Source organism: Python bivittatus, unplaced genomic scaffold (assembly GCF_059951505.1).
Source record: "Python bivittatus isolate LINGU-HERP-01145 unplaced genomic scaffold, Pbiv_v1 ctg000850_np1212, whole genome shotgun sequence".
NCBI lineage: Eukaryota > Metazoa > Chordata > Lepidosauria > Squamata > Pythonidae > Python > Python bivittatus.
In genome coordinates, this window is record NW_028277112.1 from 12,255,862 (window position 1) to 12,283,812 (window position 27,951).

At 35.6% G+C, this 27,951-nt stretch overlaps 2 long non-coding RNA genes across 3 annotated transcripts in view; one reads left to right on the forward strand and one right to left on the reverse strand.

Moving 5' to 3' along the window:
* The window catches only part of LOC148213769 (uncharacterized), a 128,690-nt gene extending 124,037 nt beyond the window's left edge, over positions 1–4,653 (forward strand). The window contains exon 3 of the long non-coding RNA XR_015793803.1: positions 4,557–4,653. This is a non-coding gene — a long non-coding RNA (uncharacterized LOC148213769). The remainder of the gene's footprint in view (positions 1–4,556) is intronic.
* Positions 1–27,951, reverse strand: part of LOC148213770 (uncharacterized) — a 78,752-nt gene that overhangs the window by 24,047 nt on the left and 26,754 nt on the right. For both annotated transcript variants that reach the window (XR_015793800.1, XR_015793801.1), the window contains one exon: positions 23,906–23,989. This is a non-coding gene — a long non-coding RNA (uncharacterized LOC148213770). The remainder of the gene's footprint in view (positions 1–23,905; positions 23,990–27,951) is intronic.

Genomic DNA, 27,951 nt, shown 5'->3' on the forward strand with positions numbered 1-27,951 from the left:
AGACCCAGAAATACTTTTAAATGGGAACAGAGTGGAGACGTTCTCAGAAGCAACACTCTTTACTCTGCAGTTTCCTTGGCTAACACCCCCAACTGCAGTATTAACATCAGTGCTTGCTGGCTAGAATATGGATAATGATGTCAGCAGCATGTCCTGGGCACTCTTTCGGACATCAGATATTTTCTTCTCCTCAATTGTTGTCTCACTCTATTATATCACTCTGCTTCACTGGCCTCCACCACATGCATGATCCCTTCACCCCTACAAAAAAAAAAAAAAAATCAGTTCAAAAGAGTGCTGTAAAGACCTTTTGTAAGTGGATTGACATTCCTCAGATTCATGTTACTGCAATTTGCTTTTCTTAAACTAAGCCAATATGTGTTTGAAAATATTCAAAATATGAAAGGTATCATCTTAATCACTTCATTTTCTTGTTTGTCTTGAGTTTCCTTTCCTCTTGTTCATTGGTAGCCTTTGGGAGACACAGCAAAGGAAACCATTCCAGTGCTAGCAGTGTTAGCACTTTCCAATCCGTGATGGCTTAATTGGGTTGGACTCTTTTTTTCTACGAATTTCTTACTAAAATACTCAGCAATGACCATTAAGACAGAACATGTATATGGAACCCGTTTGCATAGCTCTATTTATGTTTTCAACTGAAGCCTGAACTATATACATTCCCAGAAGGGTGTATCCTGGTTTATCAACAGTAACCTTCTAATATTGCTGCCAGGTGTTAAATACCAATGGCTATGTAACAAAGATGGGGCCACTGAAAAACAAAATGGCATGTTAGAGAAAAGTCAGGATTTACAGAAGTATGAAAAAATCATGAGGAAGAAAAATATCCTAAGGGAACATTAAAATGAACCTAACGAGGACTAAGATATTTAATTGTCTTCAAAATGTCTGTAGATGGAATAAAATACACTGTCCTAGATTTAATTAAATAATAGTTTCGAAGAAGCAATAACTCCAGATTTTAATAGACACCCTCATTTAAAATGTATGCATTTGAATCAATCATTGTAGGTTGCTGTACTGCAAAAGGTATCACAGAGTTGAGTTTTAAAGTTTTATTGGGCTGTCCTTGGGGCCCAGTTGTTTATCACCATAGCCAATCTGCTAGATTCTTCAATAGGGGAAAATGATAGATCATGAGCCAGAATATAGTATTAGGTGATGATGTTATTAGTGTAAGCAACAGCTTCTCCTTATTATCTAACTATCTCCTTGTTAAGGGGATTCCTTCAGGGTATTTTTTATACCTTGAGACTAAATGTATTTCATTCTGCTTGGGACCTTGGTAACTAATCTTCAAGTACACTTACTGATTTTGTTTTACCATCTGGCCTTTCTTTTTTCAGTCACTAAAATATTTGTATTTATTTATTTGACTTACATACTGCCTTCTTGTATGTATGTGTGTGTGTGTGTGTATAAAACCTGACTAGTGTAAGTTTCTAACACATCAAAAGGTTTCCATTTTAGAATAAATATTTCCAAGTGGGGATAGATGAGGAACAGTATCATTACTGAGGTTCTGAATGTGGAGTGAAATTCTTATACATTTGCTATTGATACAAGAATAAAGTACTGTTTATTGTTAGTATTAGATACTTCAAGTGTTCACATTTTTGTTATCATTGTGTTTTCAGACTTAGAAAAAAAGCAATGGCAAGCCACTTCCAAAAAAATTCCCTGGGCAACTGCTTGGATTTGTTCATGTTGTTTCCAGGAGTCAAGACTGACTCAAAAAAAAAAGTTTCTTCTAATGTTATGGGATGGAATTTTCAAAATTGCAGCTGAAGTTAACTAATTTGTTATACAATAAGGTGATATTATACCAATATATACCTACCCTGTCTTTCCAACCAAACTAATTAATGGAAGATAAAAAGTTAGCTGAGCAATAGATAATACAACTCATTATAATCAGATAAGTCTGAATAAATTGCTGTTGTACTACAAAAAATCAATATATGGGATGGACTGCTTGCAAAGAATCTAAATTAGATGGTGTTTGACGGTAATTAATTTCAGATATTATTTTATGGAAACTTCTATTCACAGACCACAGTGAACTGACATTTTGCACAGGATTCCACAGGTGGTTATACTAATTACTCTGCAACACATGTAGCCTATTATTTTTTTAACTTCTGCTATCTGATCTTTAAGAGTTAATAATTATGCCACCTAGCCTCCAGTTGGTTTCAGGTGATCAAGTAAATTTCATAAATAAAATGTAATAAATAAATATTTTTATCTTAAAGATTACTAAAACAGTAAGTTCAAAACAGCTTATATCTGTGGTGCTGCATATGGGGGGAAAAGTAACTGAATCTCTTAAATTTGTTTTTCTGCTGAAAATTCATTAAAAAAATCTGTGTGGTATATCAATACTTCATGCATGTAAAAGACACATTTTTCATATCATAAAATTAAATGTTTTCAAATAACCAATATAAATATAAGTGAAAGTTTGAAAGTTATGCAAAAAACATCAAGAAAATATATTCTGGATAGTATTTTTGTCTTTTTATTGTACTGCTTTCTTTTAATTTAATGTTTATGCAAAGCTATTTTTCGGCCACTGCTTCTATTTAATATTAGTTTATTTTACAGGGGTTTTTTTGCATTCATAATTCTATTTTAAGTAAACATTTAGTTGCAATGATAATTTATTCCTAGTGCTGAACACAAGACAAATGGATATATTTTCTTTTAGTAATATTGCAATTCCTATTAATTTGTTTCTAGCATGATCCAATAGTAATTCAATAATCTGCTTTTGTTTCACAGTTATGCAATATAATATTTAAAATTAATGCATTTCCATTTTTATCTTGGATTTTCCCATGAATGTTTGTTGACTTTTACAAACCACCTTCTGTTTCCTTTTCATAGAAACGCTCAAAGCAGAACTTTTCATAAAAATGAGCATACCAACTTGCTCTAAACGTTCTAGCCTTCACAGTTGATCAACAGAAAGTAATTATAATCCAAATGGGAAAAAAATAGAATGTGCAATTGTTACCTTACAGGAGTATCACATGTAAATAAAATGAAATCCTATGTTGATCAATGATCTGAAAACATGCATTTTAGCCAATCATATCCACTTCTGCTATTCATAGTAAATCTGCAGGAAAAGACTACACAAGTGACAAATGGTTATTTCTGTTATTCAGCTTGGGAAACACTTAGTATATCCCCTGCAGAGAACTGAATATTTGCATAGATTTGAAATCTGGAAGTCATAGGAGCAGTCTGGGATTATATAAGAGGGGCATTTGATTCCAGTGCCTATTTTAAAAGGAAGATGATTGTATAAAGCAGGGAGCAACATAAAACGGAAAAGGCTTAAAAAAGGAAAGCTGTGGAATAGACAATGACTGTTTCTGAGTATTTATTTATATTTCATAGCAGAAGGGGGCACTAGTGATCTACAATAAATAACCGGCAAACACTAATTTTCATGTACCATATTTAATAATAATAATGATAATAATGATGATGTAATTTTCCTACTTAATATTGAAGATGTTTTGCTATGACTAATTAGCATTATAAATATATAATGCTAATGTAAGAAGTTAAATAATTAATAGAATATATGTTAATATAGTTGGTCTTTTCTGTCTTTTTACATTATTACTGTAATGTTAGAATTAAAATTGCCCTACCGGCCATAGCAAACTGCAGCATAGTTATGTTTCTTCTATGTTTTAATGCTTACAAAAATACTCTTTCCATAAGACTTACTCATATTATGTATAGATGGTTTTGTTAATTTAACTGAGTTATGTTTTGTGTACATAGCAAGCGGTGTCCAGAATGCATTTCAAGTATTCTTTCCCAATTTTACAGTGTGAGATCTTTGTTTTCTTTTTGTCAGTTTGCCTTTCAGATAAGGCAGTATCAATCATGTTTATGCAGATGCCCTCGGAAGAAATGAAAAAATAAGTTAAAATTACAAATTGATATCTAGATAGATCGTTTGATTAGTTTTGAATATTTTCTGCACTCACAATTTTAGTTACCGATGTTGATAGAAAATTAGAATAAATACATTTAAATTTGTCATCCTTTCTTCTAACCCTACACCATGCTGTAGTATTAGGTCAAATGCCATGTGGAAAAGAAAAGGAATATGAGATTTAAGCTTTTTGTGGATGTTCAAGTTACAAATAAATGCTTTTATAATAAACAATTTTTTTTAGATTTTTTTTATCCTACCTTTATTATTTTTTATAAATAACTCAAGGAAGCAAACATACCCAATACTCCTTCCTCCTCCTCTTTTCCCCACAACAACCCTGTGAGGTGAATTGGGCTGAGGGAGAGTGACAGGCCCAAAGTCACCCAGCTGGCTTTCATGCCTAAGGCAGGGCTAGAACTCGCAATTTCCTGCTTTCTAGCCTGGTGCCTTAACCACTAGACCAAACTGGCTCTCCTGTTGGAGATACTACTGGAGTATAGTTTTTTAAAAGATATTTTTCCAAAAGTAAGTATACATTTTAATTATTTTTTCATTTTCATTTTCATTTCAGGTCTTAAGATGAGAGAGAGCTACATGTAAAATTATTGCAACCCTGAAACTCTACTTGCTTTTCTTAATATTTGATTTGTTCTTAAACTTTATTGAAATATGGAAGAACTGATTTTATTCTGTGGGAGATAGCATCTCCTGATTTACTTAAAAAAACTGAATAAATCAAAATATTTGTGAATCTTTTTTTTTTAAAGTATTCTGAATTGGCTGCCTGTGTAGTATAAAAGTCTTTCAGTAAATATAGCATTATATAGTAAATCTAGCATTATTCACAGTGAGATTGCTGTAAAGACTCATTTTAACTGCCTAAAGGTATTTTGGAGATATTTGTTTCTAGAAAAAAAATACACACATATAAAAAAACTGAATTTGGGCAATTCCATTCTTAATCTATTTTTTTTTAAAACCGTTCAAGCTTTCAAGCTTTCCAAATCATTAGACTAGATAGTAAACAAAATAAAATATTCCACAGCAGTGAGGAGGAATAGTTGGCTTTTGTTTAAGCTCTGGGGTTTACACTGAAAACAATGGCTTAAAGGTGGAATCTGGAAGAAATAGGTCAGTTACATCCTAATAGATTCTGGGTGGTTTCAAAGAACACTTAAGACTATCTGTAGGCCTGTCAGAATGAGAAAGTGTGGGGGGGGAGTGATTATTTGCATATTTGAATATATAGAATACAGTGGTACCTCGGGATACGAACTTAATCCATTCCGTGACTCTGGGCGTATCCCGAGTTGGTCGTAACCCGAAGGAAATTTCCCCATAGGGTTCAATGTAAATCCGGTTAATCCGTTCCACCCTCCGAATCTGGTCGCACCCCGAGGCAAATTTCCCCATAGGGTTCAATGTAAATCCGGTTAATCCGTTCCGCCCTCCGCCCGAATTTGGTCGCAACCCGAGGCAATTTCCCATAAGGTTCAATGTAATTACCGTTAATCCGTTCTGGCGTCCACGGACCACGCGTCGGGCGGGAAAGCAGCCGGGCGCAGCGTGGTGCGGCGTGAAAACGGCCGGGTGCGGCGCAGCGCGGCGCGGCGCAAAAACGGCCCAGTGTGAAAACGGCCTGGCATGGTGCGGCGCGAAAACGGCCCAGCACGGCGCGGTGCGGTGCGAAAACAGCCCGGCACGGCGCGAAAACTGCCGCGGACCACGCGGCAGGGCCGGAAAAACAGCCGCGGACCACGTGGCACAGGCGGAAAAATGGCCGCAGACCACGTGGCACGAGCAGAAAATGGCCGCGGACCACGTGGCACGGGCGGAAAATGGCCACGGACCACGTGTCATGGTGGAAAATGGCCGCCGATCCGGTTTGTACCCCGAGACGGAGTTCGCAAACCGAGGTAAATTTTTGGGGCCGGAGCTGGTCGTAACCCGAAAAATTCGCAAGCAGAGGCGTTCGTATCCCGAGGTATCACTGTATATAGAATCCAGCTATTATCTACACATTAATAGCATGCATTTCTGCATTTTATTTTTTTTGAATCAAAATTTTATTTTACTTAATTTGTTGTTGTTGTTTAGTCGTTAAGTCGTGTCCGACTCTCCGTGACCCCATGAACCATATTGCGCCAGGCCTTCCGGTCCTTCACTGCCTCCCTGAGTTTGGTCAGTTTCATGCTCATTGCTTCAGTGATGCTATCTAACCATCTCATCCTCTGCCGTCCTCTTCTCCTTTTGCCTTCAATCTTTCCCAGCATCAGGGTCTTTTCCAAAGAGTCCTCTCTTCGCATTAGGTGACCAAAGTATCTGAGCTTGAGCTTCATTATCGATCCTTCCAATGAGCAATCAGGGTTGATTTCCTTTAAGATTGACTGGTTTGACCTCCTAGCAGTCCAGGGGACTCTCAAGAGTCTTCTCCAGCACCACAGTTCAAAGGCATCAATTCTTCGGCGCTCCGCCTTCTTTATGGTCCAGCTCTCACAGCCATACATTACTACTGGAAAAACCATAGCTTTGACTATGCGGATCTTTGTCGGCAAGGTGACGTCTCTGCTTTTTAATATGCTATCTAGGCTTGCCATAGCTTTCCTCCCAAGGAGCAAGCGTCTTTTAATTTCATGGCTGCAGTCTCCATCTGCGGTGATCTTGGAGCCCAAATAAATGAAGTCTGTTACTGCTTCCATTTCTACCCCTTCTATTTGCCAGGAATTGATGGGTCCAGATGCCATGATCTTAGTTTTTTTAATGTTGAGTTTCAAACCAGCTTTCGCACTCTCCTCTTTCACCCTCATCAAGAGGCTCTTTAGTTCTTCTTCACTTTCTGCCATTAGGGTGGTATCGTCTGCATATCTGAGGTTGTTGATGATTCTCCCTGCAATCTTAATTCCGGCTTGTGATTCTTCCAGCCTGGCATTTCTCATGATGTACTCTGCATATAGGTTAAATAAGCAGGGTGACAGTATACAGCCTTGTCGTACACCTTTCCCTATTTTGAACCAATCGGTTGTTCCGTGACTGGTTCTAACTGTTGCTTCTTGGCCTGCATACAGATTTCTCAGGAGACAGGTAAGGTGGTCTGGTACTCCCATCTCTTTAAGAATTTGCCACAGTTTGTTGTGATCCACACAATCAAAGGCTTTTGCATAGTCAATGAAGCAGAAGTAGATATTTTTCTGGAACTCTCTTGCTTTCTCCATGATCCAGCGAATGTTGGCGATTTGATCTCTAGTTCCTCTGCCTCTTCGAAACCCAGCTTGTACATCCGGTAGTTCTTGGTTCATGTATTGCTGAAGCCTAGCTTGTAGGATTTTGAGCATAACCTTGCTAGCATGTGAAATGAGTGCAATTGTGCGATAGTTTGAGCATTCTTTGGCATTGCCCTTCTTTGGAATTGGAACGTAAACTGACCTTTTCCAATCCCGTGGCCACTGTTGCGTTTTCCAAACTTGCTGGCATATTGAGTGCAGCACTTTAACACCATCGTCTTTTAGTATTTTAAATAACTCAGCTGGAATACTGTCATCTCCACTAGCTTTGTTGTTAGCAATGCTTCCTAAGGCCCACTTGACTTCACTCTCTAGGATGTCTGGCTCAAGGTCAGCGATCACACCAGCGTGGACATCAGGGACATTAAGATCTTTCTTGTATAGTTCTTCTGTGTATTCTTGCCACCTCTTCTTAATCTCTTCTGCTTCTGTTAGGTCCCTGCCTTTTTTGTCCTTTATCATGCCCATCTTTGCACTAAACGTTCCTTTCATATCTCCAATTTTCTTGAAGAGATCTCTAGTCTTCCCCATTCTATTGTTTTCCTCAATTTCTTTGCATTGTTCATTTAAGAAGGCTTTCTTATCTCTCCTTGCTATTCTCTGGAAATCTGCATTCAGTTGCTTATATCTTTCCCTTTCACCCTTGCTTTTCGCATTCCTTCTTTCCACAGCTATTTGTAAAGCCTCATCAGACAGCCATTTTGCTTTCTTGCATTTCTTTTTCTTTGGGATGGTTTTAGTTGCTGCCTCCTGTACAATGTTACGGACCTCCGTCCATAGTTCTTCAGGCACTCTGTCTACCAAATCTAATCCTCTAAATCTATTCATCACCTTCACTGTGTACTCACAAGGAATATGATCTAAGTCATACCTGAGTGGTCTAGTGGTTTTCCCTACATTCTTCAATTTAAGCCTAAATTTTGCAGTAAGAAGCTCATGATCTGAGCCACAGTCAGCTCCTGGTCTTGTTTTTGCTGTCTGTATAGAGCTTCTCCATCTTTGGCTGCAAAGTATGTAATCAATCTGGTTTCGGTATTGACCATCTGGTGATGTCCATGTGTAGAGTCGTCTCTTGTGTTGTTGGAAAAGAGTGTTTGCTATGACTAGCTTGTTCTCTTGACAGAACTCTATTAGCCTTTGCCCTGCTTCATTTTGTACTCCAAGGCCAAACTTGCCTGTTATTCCGATTACTCCTTGACTTCCTACTTTAGCATTCCAATCCCCTATGATGAAAAGGACATCTTTTTTGGTGCTAGTTCTAGAAGATGTTGTAGGTCTTCATAGAAGCGGTCAACCTCAGCTTCTTCAGCATCAGTGGTTGGGGCATAGACTTGGATGACTGTGATATTGAATGGTTTGCCTTGGATACGCACTGAGATCATTCTGTCGTTTTTGAGGTTGTACCCCATTACTGCCTTTCCCACTCTTTTATTGACTATGAGTGCAACTCCATTTCTTCTAAGGGTTTCTTGCCCACAGTAGTAGATATAATGGTCACCCGAATTAAATTCACCCATTCCCGTCCATTTCAGTTCACTGATTCCCAAGATGTCGATGTTCAATCTTGTCATCTCATGTTTGACCACATCCAGCTTGCCTTGGTTCATAGATCTTACATTCCAGGTACCTATACAATATTGTTCTTTACAGCATCGGACCTTCTTTTCGCTTCCAGATACATCCACAGCTGAACGTCCTTTCGGCTTTGGCCCAGCCGCTTCACTCTTTCTGGAGCTACTTGGAAATGCCCTCCGCTCTTCCCCAGTAGCATATTGGACACCTTCCGACCTGAGGGGCTCATCTTCCGGCGTCATATCTTTTAGCCTTTTAACATTGTCCATGGGGTTTTCTTGGCAAGGATACTGGAGTGGGTTGCCATTTCCTTCTCCAGTGGACCACATTTTGTCAGAACTCTCTGTCATGACCTGTCCGTCTTGGGTGGCCCTGCACGGTATAGCTCATGGCTTCACTGAGTTACGCAAGCCCCTTCGCCACGACAAGGCAGTGATCCATGAAGGGGATTTTACTTAATACCATATTTAATTTTTTAATAGTGACATGCAAAAAACTACAATACAAATGGGGGAAAAGGTAAGGAACGGTTATACAGATAAATATGAATAAAGAAGAAACAACTAGTTAGCAAAAAAGAGAGAAAAGATCGACATGATATCAACAAGTATTAATATCAATATCAATATCAAAAATTGATATCAACAAGTATCAAGTATATCACAAGTATTGATATAAACGTCTTTAAAACAACCAGTAGAAATCAACTGATTCAAAGTATTGATTCCTTGGCTCAAACTTTCCAATAAAACATCTTCCTTCTGTTTTGGTTATTCCACATCAGTTTCTCCTGTGGCTGGGGAGCAACATGTAACTGCTTATGTATTAATAACCAAATATGGCTGGCAGGATTCAAATCTGGAAATGAAGAACTCTGTTTGATATATATGGACCTAGGGGTGGTACACACTTACTGTTCAGGTAGTCCCAGTGAGAGGAATATTCATAAAAGCTCCCATTCCAAAAAAAAAATATGGATGTCAAAATAAAATAAAAATCCAATGAAAAACTTGAAAATCTGGTAAGTTAAATCCACCCTCATCATGAAGTAATCTCAGTTTGGCCAAGGGTACTCCAGGGGCATTAGCCTGCTACAGAAATGTCATCATTAACTTATCTGTGTAAAGCATCTAAAGGGGTCCTTAAAATACACATTGATCTTGCTGTAATGGACATTTTAATAACATTAATCTTTCTCCAGAGACTTAAGGAAATTTAAACCATTGAGTTATGTCTCCTGAAATTGCATTTATCCATTTAGCCATATTTAATTCATCATACTGTGGTATTTATTTATTTATTTATTCATTTTATTTATTTCAATTTATATTGCTGTCCATCTCACCTAGTGACTCCGGGTGGTGAACAACAATTGAAAACATGAAACAACAATAATATCACCATAAATATAAACTCGAATCCATGAAAGAAGCATCATAACCATTATCACAACCATCCCATGGGCTTTGTCACATGTTCCAACCCCAATGCCTGGTGGTGCAACCATGTCTTTAAAGGCATCTGAAAGGCCACCAGGGTTGGAGCTAATCTAATTTCTGGAGAGATGATGTTCCAAAGAGTGGGTGCTGGGACAAAAAAGGCACTCTTCCTGAGTCCTGCCCAAAGGTGCTGTCTAATAGACTGGACCTGTAGCCATATCTGATGAGATGAGTAGACATAAACAGTGACAGATGATCTCTCAGATAATCCAGGTCCATGTCATGAAGAGTTTTAGAGGCAGTTACCAGCACCTTGAATTTAACCTGGAAACATAGTGGGAACCAATGCAGCTCACAGAGTACACGAATAATATGCACTGATTGTGGAATGTACATAACTGTCTGCATTGCAGCATTCGGCACCAATTGCAGCTTTCAGATGCTCTTCAAGGGCAGCCCATATAAAGCACATTGGAGTAGTCCAAGTGGGAATGACGAAGGCATGAGTGACTGTGAGCTGAGCCTGTCAGTCCAGGAACAGGTGCAATTGGCGTACAGGATGAAGCTCTGGAAAAGCCCTCCTGGCCATGGCTGCCACCTGTTCTTTAAAAGGGAACCATAAGACCAGAAGGATTCCCAAGGTGTGCACAGATTCTGTACCACACAGTGCAATTCTGTCCAGAGCTAATGATAATAGATGATAATAGAAACTAGAGCCCTAAAACCCAACACCACTCAGTCTTGCTAGGGTTGAGCTGAAGCCTATTCTTCCTCCTCCAGTTCCTTTCAGTCTCCAGACACTGAGAGAGAGCTTCCATGGCATTGCTTGGTGTACAGGGATAAAGCTGGGTATCATCTGCATACTGAGGATATCTCACCCCATGGTGTTGAATGACCTCACCCAGAGGCTTCATGTAGATGTTAAACAGGAGCGGGGAGAGCGCACAAGTCCTGCAAAACCCTGTATGGGTTACTCTCCCCCCGCCATTAAATAAACTGAAGGACCCCAGCAAAAGGAAGAGAACCACCATAACACAGTGCCACCCACTCCCGACCCCTGAAGTTGATTCAGAGGGATACCATGATCAAAAGTATTGAAGGCTGTTGAGAGGTCAGGAAGAGCAAGGATATATTTCAAGAAAGCAATAAGTATTCTGCAGAGTCTGTGCAAATTGTAAATCCTAATCTCTTTTAGTATAGATATGGTGGACCTCAAAAGCAGGAAATTAAACCTTTTCTAGTTAATGGCATATCCAGAGCATAAACCATATTGCTGTACAACTTCAATAAGCTTTGATAATGACATTGCATAATTATTCAGAATAGCCATATCAGCAGCATAGAAGAACAATTTATATTCAGTGCCAAATGCCACTATACCTTTAATATCTAGAAACAGTCTAATAGAAAAAAACCCAATGATTCAAGAATCAAATTGAAGATTAAAGGAAACAAGAGGCAACCCATCAATTATATGCCACAGTATAATTTCATAGGTTGAGAGAGAAATCCATTTGTAATAATTCTAGCTACTGAGTAAAGATACCAAATTGAAATCCAGTGAACAAAATATGGTGGAACCTTGTAATTCTTAGAAATGCACTTCATAAATTCAATCTGAATCGTACTGAAGGCCTTTTCAGTGTCCAATGAAATTAGAATAGCTGATTCCAGTTTATCTGTTGTGATATCTAGCATATCAATTGCTAGGCAGATATTGCCAGGTGCTTATCAATTTTTTAATAAATCCAGACTGAGATGGCTAGATTATAGATGACATTACCTTCTGTAACCTTTGGTTAGAGTTGCAGTTAATATTTTAGCATTCATACAGAAATATTGGTCTGTACCTTGCACATCTAGTAGAGTCTTTTTTAGACTGTAATATTGCTATAATATTAGCCTCATAAAACAATAAAGGAAATATAGAGAGATGAAATGATTTGGTGTAGACCTCTAACAATATAGATGCCAACAAGTCTGAAAATTCTGTACCATTCAACTGGAAGTCCCTCAGATCCAGGTGCTTTCTCTGTTTTCATAGATTGAATTGTCTCTGTAAATTGTGCCAGTTTATTTTTATTTTCCTGGGAAATCTCTTCCATTTCAATAATTCCCAGGAAATTAATATTTTGCTGTTCAGTTATAGAATTCTGAAATTTCTACAAGTGACTATAAAAATCATAAAACTGATCACTAATAGATTGTCACAGTAAAGAGGTGTTAGCCTGAATTCAAGATATAAAATTATGTTGTTGTTGTTGCTGCTGTTGTTTCAAATGATAAGTGACTAACTCTTCAGCTTTCTCACCTGATTTCCAGTAGTGTTGATTAATATGTTTCAAAGAATATTCAAAATGTTCTGAGTGTAGTAGCCCCAGTTTAAGCTTTGCTGCTATTAATATTTTATATGATTCATCTGTGGGGTTTCTGGCATATAACAAGAGTGAATCTTCAACCATCTTTTCCAGCTGCATAACAATAGAGTCTCTGATTCTCTTCTTTGCTAAGGCAAAGGTGATAATAGATCCCCAGATGGATGCATTCAATGCAACCCAGGAAATTAATGTATTGATAGAGCCCCAATTTATTTCTTTTTTTATTATTATTATTTTACTTAAATTTTTTCAATATCAGGTAACTACATTAACATAAATCTAAGATGCATGTAAAGAAAAAAAGATGTAGAAAATACAAAAAAGAGAAAAGTACTGCACAAGTACAAATTTATATGTAAAGTATACCATATTATAGTCTATTGCTATTGATGTAAATCATAAAATCCATTCAAATTTGATAAAATTGTGGCTTCTGCCTCTGATGTCCCATTATTGTAATTTTGTCTGTGATTTTGTCTAATGTGGCAATTGAAGAGACCTTGTTAATCCACACTTCAAATGTTATGTTATCTAGAGTTTTCCAATGTTGCACAATTATTATTTTGGCTGCTAAAATTAAATGGATAATAAGTTTTTTATTTTTAAGCCTGAGGTAAATAAATGCAATAAACCTAACTCTGGGGAGCACTCAATTCTTTGTTTAGTGATGGTACTTATCTCCCCAAAAATTGTATGCCAAAAGGGTATAGCTTTATCACATGACTACTACAAATGAAAAAAATGATCCTTTTTTTTTTACAATCTCTCCAACATTTGGAAGAATAATTTTGATATATATGTGCCATTCTAAGGGGATTCAAGTGCCAGTGATATATAATCTTCCACTGCAATTCTTGCATTGAAGCTGAGGTGAATCTGCCTGGTTTCCATAATTTCTGTCAATTTATCTCCTGTATGAGATTACTGAGATCAGTGTCCCAACCTTCCTTTAAGACATATGGTAAATCTCCTATTTTTAATTGCAATAATGACCTATACATTTTTGAGATTGTTCCTTTTGATTGTTGTAAATAGTGCAGTATTAAATTCTCGAAATGGATATAAGGCTGTATTGCTGAAGCCATGGTAATTTATTACCTATTCATTGCTGTATCTGATCTTTACTGAGAGGTTCTCTGTTATTATAAACATCCTTTAGTCTATAAAGATTTCATTCTCTCAAAAATCTCATTTTCGCCAAACCATAATGATTATTCTGATCTACATATGTTATTAAAGGAGTTAAAGGAGAAGTATCCTTTATCAAAGCTGTTATTTACTCTTCCAAATTTGAAGCATAATTATAGTGAAAACTTTTTCCATCTGTTTTATTCTAGAAAAATATTTTGGGTGAAAACAACATTAATTTATAAAATTATTTGGTTTTAATATAGTTTCAATTTGGATCCATTGTTTAGAAGAATTTTCCATAATAAATGGAATCATATATTGCTGCTTGATAATATATTATCCAATTGGGCATCCCCCTGCCTCCCTGTTTCTGTGGTCTATATAAAATCTTTTTTGCATGAAAGCAGAAACTTTCTATTTTTTTTCCCAATGTCTTAAAGCCTGTTCTTGAATTTCCATTGGAAGCATTGAAATAGAAAGTTGAGCTGTGCAAGGATTTTCATTTTTACCACTGCAATTTGCCCTAAAATGTTAAAAAAAATTTGAAGCCCAGTTTTTCAATTCCCTATTTAATTTCTTCCATGTTGGTATATAATTATTAGTAAACAAATTTATTAACATTTTTAATAATAGTGATGCATAAATATTTTAAAGATTTATATACTATTGGAATCACTAAAACTGTAGAAATTTCCTTTTGAATTTTTGGGAGTATATGAAAACACATCATATATGATTTGTGAAAATTAACTGATAGTCCTGACACCTCTGCAAATTCCTCTAACTCCTTCTTAATATAGTTAACTGAATGGGAAGCATTTGAGAGGGTCAGAACCAATATCTTCTGCAAATAGATTTAAAAGATACATCTTGTCTCCCAATTTATCCCATAAATCTGATAGTTGGATCTAAGTGCTATTGCCAGCTAGGTTGAATAATAAAGGTGATAAGGGGCAACCCTGCTTGGTATCTCTTAAAATCGTGATAGAACCTGAATCATAAGTCTTTTATCTGGACTTTAGTTGATCCATATATATAGTCAATCATCTTACAAAAGCGAGATCCAAATTTAAATTTATGTAATATTTGTTTTAAAAATGGTAGTTTCAGATAATCAAAGGTTTTATATATATTTAAAGAACATATGACTAGTGAAGATTTATTAATTTTACTAATTTGTATAATATTTAATAATTTTCTAAGGGAGTAGATATATTTTGATTTGGAATAAAACCAGATTGATCTACAGTGTATGAATAATTTTACTTATAATCACTTTTAACTGGTTAGCAATTAAAACAATTTAAACAGTTAACAATTTAGTGTATAGTTTATAGTCTACATTGAGAAGTGAAATGGGCCTATAAGATTCCAATTCATGGGAATTTTTACTGACTTTAAGAATCAAAATTATCTTAGTCTGTTTCCCAGATTCTGGTAAGGGGTCTCCTTGGTGCAAAGTACTGCATAAAAATAGAAATTCAGGTATTAAGATCTCTAAATTCTTGATAAAATTCCTATGACAGTCAATCAGAGCCAGGGGATTTTCTACTCTGAACAGAATTAAAGACTTTAGAGATTTCTGAAATAGAGGAAGGAGATTCCATAAATTGTATATCTTCTGGAGTTAATTCTGGTAATGTTAATCTATTTAAATATTTATTAATTTTTATTGGTGATGTATTATTTGATGAACATAATTGTTGAAAAAAGTTTTAATACTTTACTTATATCTTTGGTTTTGGTCACTGTTTGGCCTTTACTATTTTTAATTGCACAATACATTTTCCCTTAGTTTTTAAACATTTATTTGTTAGTATTCTAGAATATTCTAGAATATGAGCCCCAGTTTGTTTCAAAACCTTTCCTTCTTGACAAATTCCCAAAAAGGAGACTCTTAGAAGAGAATATTCCGATATTCTAGAATTGGCTGATTTATCATTTTTAGATTTCAGAATAAGAGCCACTGGAGCATGGTCTAAGAATTTGTCTGTTCAAAAGTTCCTAACTTGATCCACCAAAGCAGATAAAAAAACAAAATAAGGGTGGATGGGTATGTGAAAAAAGAGTATATTCTTTATATTTGGGACATTAAAAATACCAAATACCTAGTAACTTAACTTTCAGTACATATGCTTGCAGTACTTTCTAATTTTGAGAACAAGTAAAAGATTTCTTTTAAAAAGTGCTTCTGTCAAACTGAGAGTCTTGAATTAAATTAAAATCTCTAGCACATATTATACATTGATGATTTGCAGAGTATAGTTTAGAAAATATCTATGAAATATTTCATAAGTGTTATTAATAGGGATATGGAAGTTAATGAGAACAAGCAGTGACAGTGGCTGTCTTTGTTATATAAGATATGTCCTTCACTGTCACAGTGTTCATATTCCACATCAATTTTAGTTTTACTCTTAAACATAATATTGACTTCACATGCTTCATTGAGTATCCACTAATGTAGGTTTCTCCAGTCCAACTTCTAGGCCTCAAAAAGAGCTTTTCATTAGGTAGAACGTATTTCTTGCAAGATAATGATATCAAGTTGTAATTTTTCCAACTTGTTCTAAATGTGTTCCTGTCCCCTTCTTTTAAAAAAAGTCTGTTTGCATTCTAACAGTCTACTTTATGTACCATGCCTCTTTGTTTATAAAACTTTTCTTAAGGTGACTTTCCCAGCACTGTGATAAGCTTACTAAAGAGCAGATACATAAAGAGAAAAGATTTAAATGATGAATATGGATCTAAATTAAAAAAACATGCAAAAAAACCACAAACAAACAGAAAGAAAAACTGTGCTGGTGTTAAAAAGAAAAAAGATAACTCCATTTTTAAACCTCTAGTTCTGTTTAGGTCACTGCCCACTACATTTCCCTCCAATCCTGGGAATAAAGATATAGAAAATAGTTTCTAATCTTATATAGTAACAAAAAAGACCAAAAAAGAGGCAAAAGTGTTACTCATTATGAGGTTTGAATGAAAAGTAATGCCTCCAATGTTATAACTCACCATCAGAGGGTAATACTGATATGTTCTTTAGCATCTGCTCTTTTACTAAGATTGGAAGTTGCTATGAGAAAAGATTGTTTTGCTATTGTATGGGAAATGGAAGGCTGCAATAATCTTATTGATGCTCTTTAAGCAACATGCCATGATTGAATTTTTGACTGTGGAAGGAGTCCTACCAACTGAAATTCACCACTAGATGGAGGTGCTTTATGACGATGCTACATTGACAAGAGTACTCTGTGTCACTGCGCCAAAAAAAATGTAAATATGATCAACTGGGAAGGACAGACTTGTGTGATCAAGAGCAAAGTGGTTGACCTGTGGCAGCAATTGATGAGTTTCACGTGAGAAAGACTGCCCTTCCCTCTCTGTTTGGGATTTCAATAAACTGCATAAACTGATCCAGCTTTTCTTTCTTTCCGGTATCTGGAGCTCTTTGCTTGGGATGACAGGAAAAGTACATTGTTAAAATGATGATATATCCAAATTACTTAAAGCAAACTCAAAGAGTTTGGGCAGGAATTGCTCACCACTCAGCTATCTATATGAGCAATTCCAGAGGGAAAGAGAAAAGCAATTACTATACTATGTGTATATTAAAAAAAAGTTAATAAAGATTTAGATGTTAGTGTTAGAATACTTTATACTCTACAAAATAGGCTTATTTAAAGAAACAACAACTGTGAAGCAATCTCAGCTTTTTGTTTGAGATTGGAAACAAATAAATCCTAAAGCTGAATACTGAAAAACAATATTATGTTTCAGATTTTCAAAATTCAGATTTATAAAGGTCCATACATTATGCATTTATAACAGGAAGGGGGTGATCTTATTAAAAATATGCATGTTTTTTGTAATGAATACTAATATCACCAAGGTCCTAAATGTCTTTAGTTTTGAAAAATAATCTTCATATTAATTATATGGGCTATCTTTTGTAGTAGGCTGTTTATTAACACTGAAGTAGCCCAATGAGAGTCTAAAGAAATAAGTGTGACTCCAGCACTCTATATATTATCTGCTACACATAAACTTGCTGCAACATATTTAAACATGCATAAGATTGCATCATAGAAAATATTATTTGTTGAATTAGTGCATCAATAAATATTGAGATTACTTTTATACATAGTACTGGCAGTCAAAACCATTGTGCCATAAACCTAACGTAAATCCACGATATCATCCATATTTTCAGGATTCAAAATTCTTTCCAGACCATCTTATTTTGTCTCACAGCCTGTAGGTTCCAGGTGTATATGTATTTCTGTGAATCATTTAAGTTTCCATATAACTTCTGTTGATTGTTCAAAGAAGTTGCTTTTTCTTCAGCTTTATACTTTCTTTTAATAAAATGAATGCATTTAGTAATGAAAGCACTCTGCTAGAATATGCAAGTGTTTGATTAACCCAGAAGGGATTTTACTTCTAAATGCATGTCAGACTGAAAACTTGTTATCAGTTGACAAAAGTGAATGAGAATTCTTCAAAATCCTCCAGTTACAAGAATTTACTTAGAGAAACACTTAAGTCTTTTTCTTAACATGCTACAATTCCAAGAAGCACTTTAGCATTACTTTCATAAAAATGTAAATTGAGAAATGGCAAGCTATGTTTCATTAGTTTTTCCTGATTTTTCTATTCTAGAACAGAGCAAGATCTCATATATATATATAATAAGGACTTGGGTGACTGGGGCAGTATAGAAATGTAGCTAAATAAATAGATAAGTAAATAAATAAATAAATGTTAAAACCAAAAAGTAATAATATAATAAAAATTTGTGAAATGTTTATTAAACTTCAGCAAAATTTTATAAGTTATGATATAGCTGAGTGTTGTTTGATGCCTCACATATTGATAAATACTCTTAGAACATTGTTGATTCTAAATATAGAAGAAACAAAATGACCTTCAGCTGATTTCTGCAATGGAGTTTCATATGCAGTGAAGTCACTTAGTAGACCTCATATGGATAGCTACTTCAGGCATAGTTATAGCATTAAAATATTTTATTAAGTCTTATTGATTTTGGAAGGAAATTAAAGATATACATTTCTGTCATTGAAGTTGAAGGGATAACTTTTTGGATAATTTCCTTACTTGGTTAATACATTTCCTAATTCACAAAGAGGCTGAAATCAAATCCAAGAAGCCATGGAAGATCAATTAGATTGAGAGATTTTGGATTGCCTAAGACCACCTGGAGACTTTTTCACTAGGCCTGGATTTTCTGCTTTCATATTTCTGCTTTCAAATTTAGGAGATTGACTCTAGAAGTTTATTATTCAAATAGTAAAGTAGTTAACAAAGATAATAGTTCACCAAAGGCATTGTTTTCTCTCCATCCATTTTTTGGATGAATGAAACAGAAATATCTGAATGGTAACAGAAAATAATCAGTATTGCCTGGAAATGTAGGCTGCAATGCTATATGCGCTTGCCAAGGAGTAAATTCCGTTGAAGTTAATGAAACTTATTTTTGGTAGAGAGGATTTCATAATTAATTACTAAAAACACTGGTAAGTCAGATGAATATAACAAAATTCTTGGCCTTGATTCTTTTCCAAGCTTATTATTGTAGACTGGATTTTATATGTGATGGCAAGGGAATTCCTCCTTATTTTACCAGTCTTCTATGTTACAGCCTGAGCTGACTGCCTAAAATGTAGTTACTTTTTAAAAGATTTTCCTGTGGAAAATGGAAAGCTGTCATTCTGCAAAGCAAAACATTAGCCATTAGCATTATGCATTTCCAAGGAAGACTTCACAGGCATTTTTTAAAAAAATAAAAAATTTATGCTGGAGATTTTGTTCTTTCTTTTAAAGGTTTCAGGAAAAAAGACCCAAAACTTGATGTAGTTCTATTTTCTGTAATAGAAATTGGAGTTGGAGGAGAATCTTTTTGTATTGTTGCATCTCCTCAGATAAATATATTCTGCTAACAAACCCTGGTGGCTTTTCACAGGGCTTTGAAAACTCAGCTCTTTTCCCATAATTTCGACCAGGGTGTTAGCTGAGGCCATTCTGTAAATGTTAAAAGAATGATTATGGTTGATGTCAGATGTGTTATGTTTTTCATTTTTGTTTTGCTTATTTTATTGTTTTTAACCAATGCTGGACACCCAGAGCAGCAATTGGGTGGCCAGATATATTGTTTAAACAAATACATTGATGAAATAAAACTTTAAAACCAAGGTCATGGTAATGCTTCTAATTTTGGAAGGCAGGTGCACTCCTAGCGCCCGCAAGAAAATTAAAATTATAGAAAGAAAAACAGTAATTTGGAACTATTTATAATAATAATACTAATAATAATTTATGAAATTAAATTAACAGTTGCATTGCATTAGGGAAGCTCAATTTGTGTAGGAAAATTGTGAATGAAAACAGATGCAGGTTTTCTGGAATACTATCTTGCAAACACAGACATCTTCCTTCAACTGGAGTGCCTTACAGATATATGGGCTTCAACACCTGGAATTCTCAGCAGTAGAAAATTATGAGAGTTGAAGGCCATCAGAAGGCCCCCAAGTTGCATTAAGCTGACCAATTTTATACTGATCTATATATCCCTACTTTCAACCCTTTTAAAATAAATCTTCATTTTTAACTGTATTTGTATGTAGTTATAAACAATTCCCATACTGGCACCATTTTTAGGGTTTCCTTAATTATTGCACCACCCAACCAGTGAACCACTACAACTATGAAGGACTATATAATGAATGTGACAATATCATGGTCCCTCACACCCAACCAAACTTGGGTAACTGAAAATGTCACTGAGATCAAACGTTGTCCTTGTATTACTTTTGCTATGTAGTGAGTATATCTGTGTGTGTGTGAGTGCAAAACAGAAGCAAATGCCCATGTTACTAAAAAAGGACTAATGTGTCACTGAAAACTGAATTCCCATCCACTTTAGCTTTATTTTAATAGTAATATCTCAAAGTAGTTCTTTTTTGATGCAGAATTAAAAACTGCCTCACATTAAAAATTGGTAGTACATTCATGGACAGACAGGAAAGGATTAATCTCAGAATTATGACAAAAAGGTGTTGTGTATATTTAATATGTTGCATGCTAATAGATGTGAACTCTATGGGCTGAGACAACTTGTAGTGGAACCAGAAGGAACCATAAACCATTTCAAACTGGAATTTTCCTGCCTGGGTGGATTTGTCATTGCAGAGGCAATCCTTCTGTCTAAACTCCTTTTTCAGGAGCTGTACTTAGTCTAGAAAGGGACATTATAAGGCTGCCTATTATTTCCTTCTTAGGGTAAAGTGTCCCTTTCTTCTAATAATCTATGACTATACCAAGTATACATTTTTTGTATTACTGTAGTTACTGTTAAGAATTGTTAGTCACTGTTAAGAATTGTATTAGAATTGTGAGCTGCCCAGAGTTCCCCATTGGGGGAGATGGGCAGAGAATAAATTGAATGAATAATAATAATAATAATAATAATAATAATAATAATAATAATACAGTTTTTGTACTGGTGTTGCATTTTCATGTTATTTGAAAATGTGATTTGTTATAGGCTTCATTTGTTTGTTTGCAAGATACACATGAGGGATATTTTCAGACAGTGAAATAAATGTAACCAGTCCTGGTATGTAAGTACTACATACCGTACTAGAATTTTCAGACTGGTATGAAACTTGATGTACTGTGCAACATGTTTACATTAAAAATCCTTGTAAAAATTAACTTTTGTTCTTATGGATTTTATTTAAAGTAAAGAATTTTAAAAAATCCTAGTGCAGAAATGGGAGCACGAGTAGAAAGTTGGAAATAGCACCAGAAGTTCCGTATCTCAGTCTGTTTATTATTACTTTTCCACTTTGTGTCAAATTTCAATTTCCCTGCAGCAGCAGCAGTTTATTTATTTATTTATTTTACTTCTTTCTTGAGGCTGTTCAAAATTTTAATTTAGTTGAGATACTCAGCCTATGCTTTATAATGCCAATATGGAAAACTACTAATTTGGGGTTTGACCCTTAAAAAGATTATTGGAATTTAAACATAATTATTCAACTTTATTCATAATGCCGCCCTGACATTCTTCAATTTGTGCATGTACGTTTCTTCACTTTAGTTGCAGCAGAACTGAATTTGACCCATTCTAGTCCACATCAAACACATATGCCTGTAAATCCAATTTGTTGTTGTGCAGTGGCTACAACAGAAATAATGAGCTTCAGGGAACTATCCTGAGTCTCAAAGACCATGACTGAATGTTTATTTAAAATAGTGGACCTCTCTGAAAGATTATGAGATTTGCTGTAAGGTGCCTTCTCACTGTAATGATGTAAAGGTCTTCCATGGTTTTGATGGTGTGGTCTGCAAGGGGCAAGGCAGATGTGACATGTCTAGATCTAACTCTTCTCATCCTAGTTTATGCTCTCCATAATGGTGGGATGTCCAGACCTTAGCTATCATCCAATATCAGAAACTAAAAGGGTAAATATCATAATACAACTAAACATATTATTCAGCAGTGCCTTTGATAATTATGCCAAGCTCTGTAATATCACACAGAAAAGCTTAGACACTGTGGAAGCTTCTAATGTAATATCATCTTTTCTATTGGAGTTAGAAAAACCTAGCCATTCCATTATTTTCCATACTACGTACAATAGAACATTTTATGCAGACAGTTTAGAGTGAAGGTATTATGGCCCATTGGGACAGCATCCCAAGAGAAAGCTCTCTCCTGGGAGGGAAATTAAATGATGAAATCAGAATCCTTGCATTTATTCATGTCTCTGAAATATCTTCCCAATATCAGAAATGTCTTGTATCAACCCCCCCAAAAGAAAAAGGGGGGCTGGATGTGATAACCAGTCCAATGAATTCTAAACCCCTGTCCCTTTGCTTTCCCCTATACCAGAAGAATATTTCAACTAGCCTGGTTCTGATCTGAATACATTTCCCCTATTGGGGGTAGTGGAAGATGGAGATCCAGGAGAAGAAGGAGAGTTAGGAACATCTCTTATGGACAAGACGCTGCATTCATCAATGCAATCTGTGGAGAACCACGTAATTGCTTTGCCTTTGGCAATAATTCAGGACACCGATTTCAGTTTGCCTAGGGTAACAAAAGTATCTAGTGTGTTTCTGGATATAGATATAACTAATCATAATACAATTACTGGTGCCTATTCAATTTATCTTCTTGCACTATTCAGAGAAGATCTTTTCAGTGAATCATATCACATTTATGAAGTATTACAATCTGGCCTAGTCAACATTTATCATGCATATGCCATTTTGGGTATGGACTTTTTTATGATTCTGCACACTATATCAGTTGCATCCTTAGAGACTAAAACTGGGAAATCTGTTGACATTATACTTATGTGATTTATCACTTTGGAGATTATTAGTAGTATGTGAATTTTGAATTATAGCACGTTTTATCATTTACAAAGATTGCAAACAACTTCCAAATTAATGAACATTTTAGCAATGTTAAAACAATATAATAATACAGTATATAAAATGTTTTCCCATTGTATAATTATATAAAATTACAAATATACTTATAAGGAGCTTTAACATGGTAGAACCCTGAAAGTAATCTTGCTTTTAACCAACTGACAAAAAAAGAAAAAAAAAAAACCCTAATTTTAATTTTATAACAAATAGCAGAGGGTTGTATAACCATTTATTTTTCAAATATTAAATTCTAAATGGGTAACTAAAAAACAGATATTGAATAGAATTTTGACACTTAGGTCCAATTCTTTACATCTAAGAATTTATTCCAACAAGTACTTCATAAAAGAATATACACGATGATAAAATGATATACATGATGGGTATATCATTTTATACACGATGATATACACGATGAATATATTTTATACACGATGATATACACGTGAATATACACGATGATAAAATAATATACACGATGGGTATATCATTTTAGAGCTTATCACTGTGACTTACAGAAACTCTATATGTATGAATTTATATGTACGTATGTGTGTATGTATGAGTGTGTATGTATAAGTGTGTGTATATATATACACACACACAGATATCTATTACCTGTCTATCTGTCTGTCTGTCTATCTATCATCTACTTACCTATCCAGCCATCCAGCCATCCATCTATCCATCCTCCATTCACTTCAGTTTAGTATTTTGGTCCACACTGGAGAACCAGCTGTTCTATTAAATAATAACAATAACAATGTTGTTTAAAAAGAGCATATTTTCTCAGCAAAAATTAGAACACTGACATGTCTTCTCAAAAATATTATTCAGAAAGTTAAATGAAGAAGCTGTAGAGGATGTAATAATGTTAAAATGAATAGAAGCTATAATGGAAGAAAAAAATTGCTTCATACATAAGCAGTTCCCAAATGTGATTAAAGAGCAAGATCAGTCAGTTGGATATACTCTTTAAAAGGATTCAACTTTTAAACTGTTATATACTATGTTTAGTGCTATCAGTGAGATAAGCACATTCTACTGAGTCATCTTGCAGTATGGTTCGAGAAAACTGCTACAGTATTTTTGTATCACAATATGCTTGAAAGTATTTTACATCAGAAAATAACTGTGCCATAAAATTTAATGAAGAGGAAACTAAAACTTTGTAAAAGTCAGGCATTTAAAAAAATATTTTCCTAACGTCAAGTACATCATTCTTTGAAATGTTGAAATGACCTTCATCCTCTTTGTGAGCAAATTTTAAAATAAGAGAGTTGAATTAAAGCAGATGACTGTCACACTTCTAGTGGTACATGTACCAACGTGACCTTTGAGTGCTGTTTTATTAAAGGAATAGTGGTAATACATGCACGAAAATAGTTGTCAGCATATACTGTGGATAAACATCAGCCTCTCAGGCTGGAGAAAAGGACAAAGCTGAACTGTCCAAAGAACTGAAGTGGGAAAATCCTAAAATTAAGAGAGCATAATTAAACAATGCACTACCAAATAATACACTGACAGTTTTGAAAGGGGATTGGACCAATTCATGGAAGTTAAGGCTATCAAAACCTATTAATGATCATGATTATTATCTCTGCCCTCAATACCTCTTAGTTCAGACTGCTAGCAATGCTGCTTTTGAGCCTCCCATAGGCATTTGTTCTTACAAATGAGATCAGAGACTGAAACAAATAAATCGAGGGCCATGATATTTATTGATTTATTGATATTGTTTATTTATTAAATTGATTTACATGGCTACTCATCTCGTAGATGTGACTCTGGGTGGCTCATAACACATTAAACACAATAAAAAGAACAATATTAATGCAACATAAAGAAGCTACAGTAGGTGCAGAGAATAAAGCCAAAACAATTGGGAGGACAATGACAATGCACACAGACCACCTAACCCCCAACCCCCATGCTGTGGAGCATGCCCAGGTTGTGGAGGTAAAGGTATACTCTCCCATACACGTGTGAGCTGCATCACTACCAAACCTGTGAGATGTCCCCCCGCCCCCATTTGAACTGCTGAAAGTGCCCTTGTAAGAAAACATTCACAGCAAGCTGAATTGACCCTGAGTGGTGACAGGGGGAAGAATCAGACAGGTTCAGTGGCCCAGTAAGCCAAATTGTTTATATTCACCAACCATATCTCAAAGATAGTATAGCTGGCAGGATGACCTAGTAGGAAGGGATAAGTAATAAGAAGGTCACCCAGATGGGTTTATCAAAAACATTCCAACATCTTGCTGTAATTTACACTGTGCCTGTTTTTTCCTTTGTCTTGTCTTTGTGATGTAGTAAGCTAAAAGTATATAAGCTGTGGTTCTGCTTTTGTTCAGGCATGCTCAGCAAGCTGCCCATGCTTTGCTGGGACCTCAGTTGTTTGCATGCTTAATACATTTACCCGTCCCACCCAATCTCACAGAGAGGGCATGCTCTGGACCCCCTCGGTAAAAGAACTCCAATTAGCGGGGTCCAGAAGGCGGGCCTTCTCTGCTGTAGCCCTCGCCCTTTGGAACATCTTGCCCCTGGAGGTGAGACAGGGCCCCTCACTCCAGGCCTTTCGGAGGGATTTGAAGACTTGGCTCTGCCATCTGGCCTGGGGCGGGGAGGGAGGATGTCAGAAATGGGGTTGGCTAGCCCCTTAGCGGCCTGGTGTGGCCTCTATTGGCCTCTTGGATCTTTTAATCTTTTTTATCTCTGTAAGTGTGGGTTTTTAAAATAACTTTTAATCATGTATTTATGATTTTAATTTGATGTAAGCCGCCCAGAGTCCCCCATTGTGGGGAGATGGGCGGGGACAAGTTTACTAAATAAATAAAATAAATAAATAAATTTATGTTGTATCTTCAAAGTGATTTGGTAGCTTTAAGTGAGCCAGGTTTTGGTCACAGCCAGTTCTTTAATGCTTTGTGAAAGGCTGGCAGGGTCAGGGCCAATCTAATCCTGAGGTTGGAGGGAAGTATTGTGTTCCAGAGTGCAGGCACTGTGATAGGAAAGGCCCACTTCCTAGGTCCCATTAGATGACATTCTTTAATTGATATTCTAATTTAAATAAACTAGAACATTTATTTGATTCAGCATCATTGTTCTCAAAGAATTCTCATACATCCGCTTTTCCTTCATGACAATTAAGCCCACATTGACCTGTTATGCCATAGACAGCCTTATGACTATTGCTGAGAACTTGTCAAACTAGTCAGATTTAGATTTTGGCCTAAATGTTTATCAATGCTTTGAAACTTCCATTTCTGGTCTCCTAATGTTAATAAGAATATGTAACATTTAGACTACGTGTGTTGGCATCCTAGTGACCAGTTGGAACCCAATAGGTTCTTTAAGATTCAAAGGCAATAAGCTGAAACCAGGGTGAAATGCCAAAAGGATTTTAATGAATAAACATTAAGAGAGTTAACAGAGACATATACCAATCCATGTCCCTTCAGCATGCCAGAAACCCCAAGAATGCCAGCAGACAGACCCTCTAGAGCTGGCAGTTACACAGCATCTTCATGGGACGTTGGGTCTTTGCTGAGGTTCAAATGTCTGGGGGCTTTTGCCACCTTTTAATATTTTTCTTAAGAGACAAAGTATATAAACAATAACATCTGGAGATTGCTTGGTAGCACATCTTATCAGGAACTTAATCATAGCTTTAAATAGTGGACCCTCTGTCAAATATATTTTTAAGGAAGAACCTGGGGATGGTCTGATTACACATCTGGTCAATATCTTGGGAACCTAGATTAATGACCTTTTGTTTATGAGAATATTGATTTTAGGCAGCTATTGTTTCCCCCTCCATTTGTGAAGTGTTGGATTAGGGAATTAGTGTTGTCCTCTTTATATTAATGGTTACAAGTAAGAATACAGATAAGAGGCAATCAACAGTGATTAACAATAACGATAATGAATCTGCAAAACTTGCTAAATTATTTCTAAGTGCATACATATGTGGAGAAATGCACTAATTGCCTCAGCTGGCTAAATAACACTTTCTGCATAGGTATCTCTTGTATGTGCAAAGGGATCCACACCACTAACTCCTCACCAATCTTATATGGTGTGAATACACTAAACTGAATGGACTATCTATTAGATTTCACTCTTCTGCAAAAGTTGTGATGCACTTTCAACTCAATTAGCTAATTAGAATGCATTTCAAAATGTTTCTTTTGAATTAAAATAATATTGTGCTGGATATTTTGAGATAAAATACACTTAGAAAAACGAATATTTTAAGATAGATACTTAAATATTTTAAAGCAGATATTTTATTTGCTAATTAGACCATATTTAAATATGAATTATACTTAGTAAACTGTTGATTAATGCAAGAATGGAACAAAACAGACTTATGCGTAAAAATGTGAATGTGACATGGAACCAAAATTGACTGCTCTATTATCCATTCCTAACAGCTTCTCAAGGAGTTGTAATCTTGTGTGAGAAGCTGGTGTAGGCTTAGCTTAACAGGTGAAGATGGAAGCAGTTAAGATTCACTAACACAGCCATGGCAGTGTAGATGAAAATTACCTTGAGCTCTTTAAAAAGATTCTCAGATGGTCATAATAATAAACCATTGCCATTGCCATGTTGAGAATCATTTAACATAAGTGGCTACCAATGGAGCAGACTTGACATGGTAGATTCTAAGAGCCATACAGATAAGCTGGTATTACTGG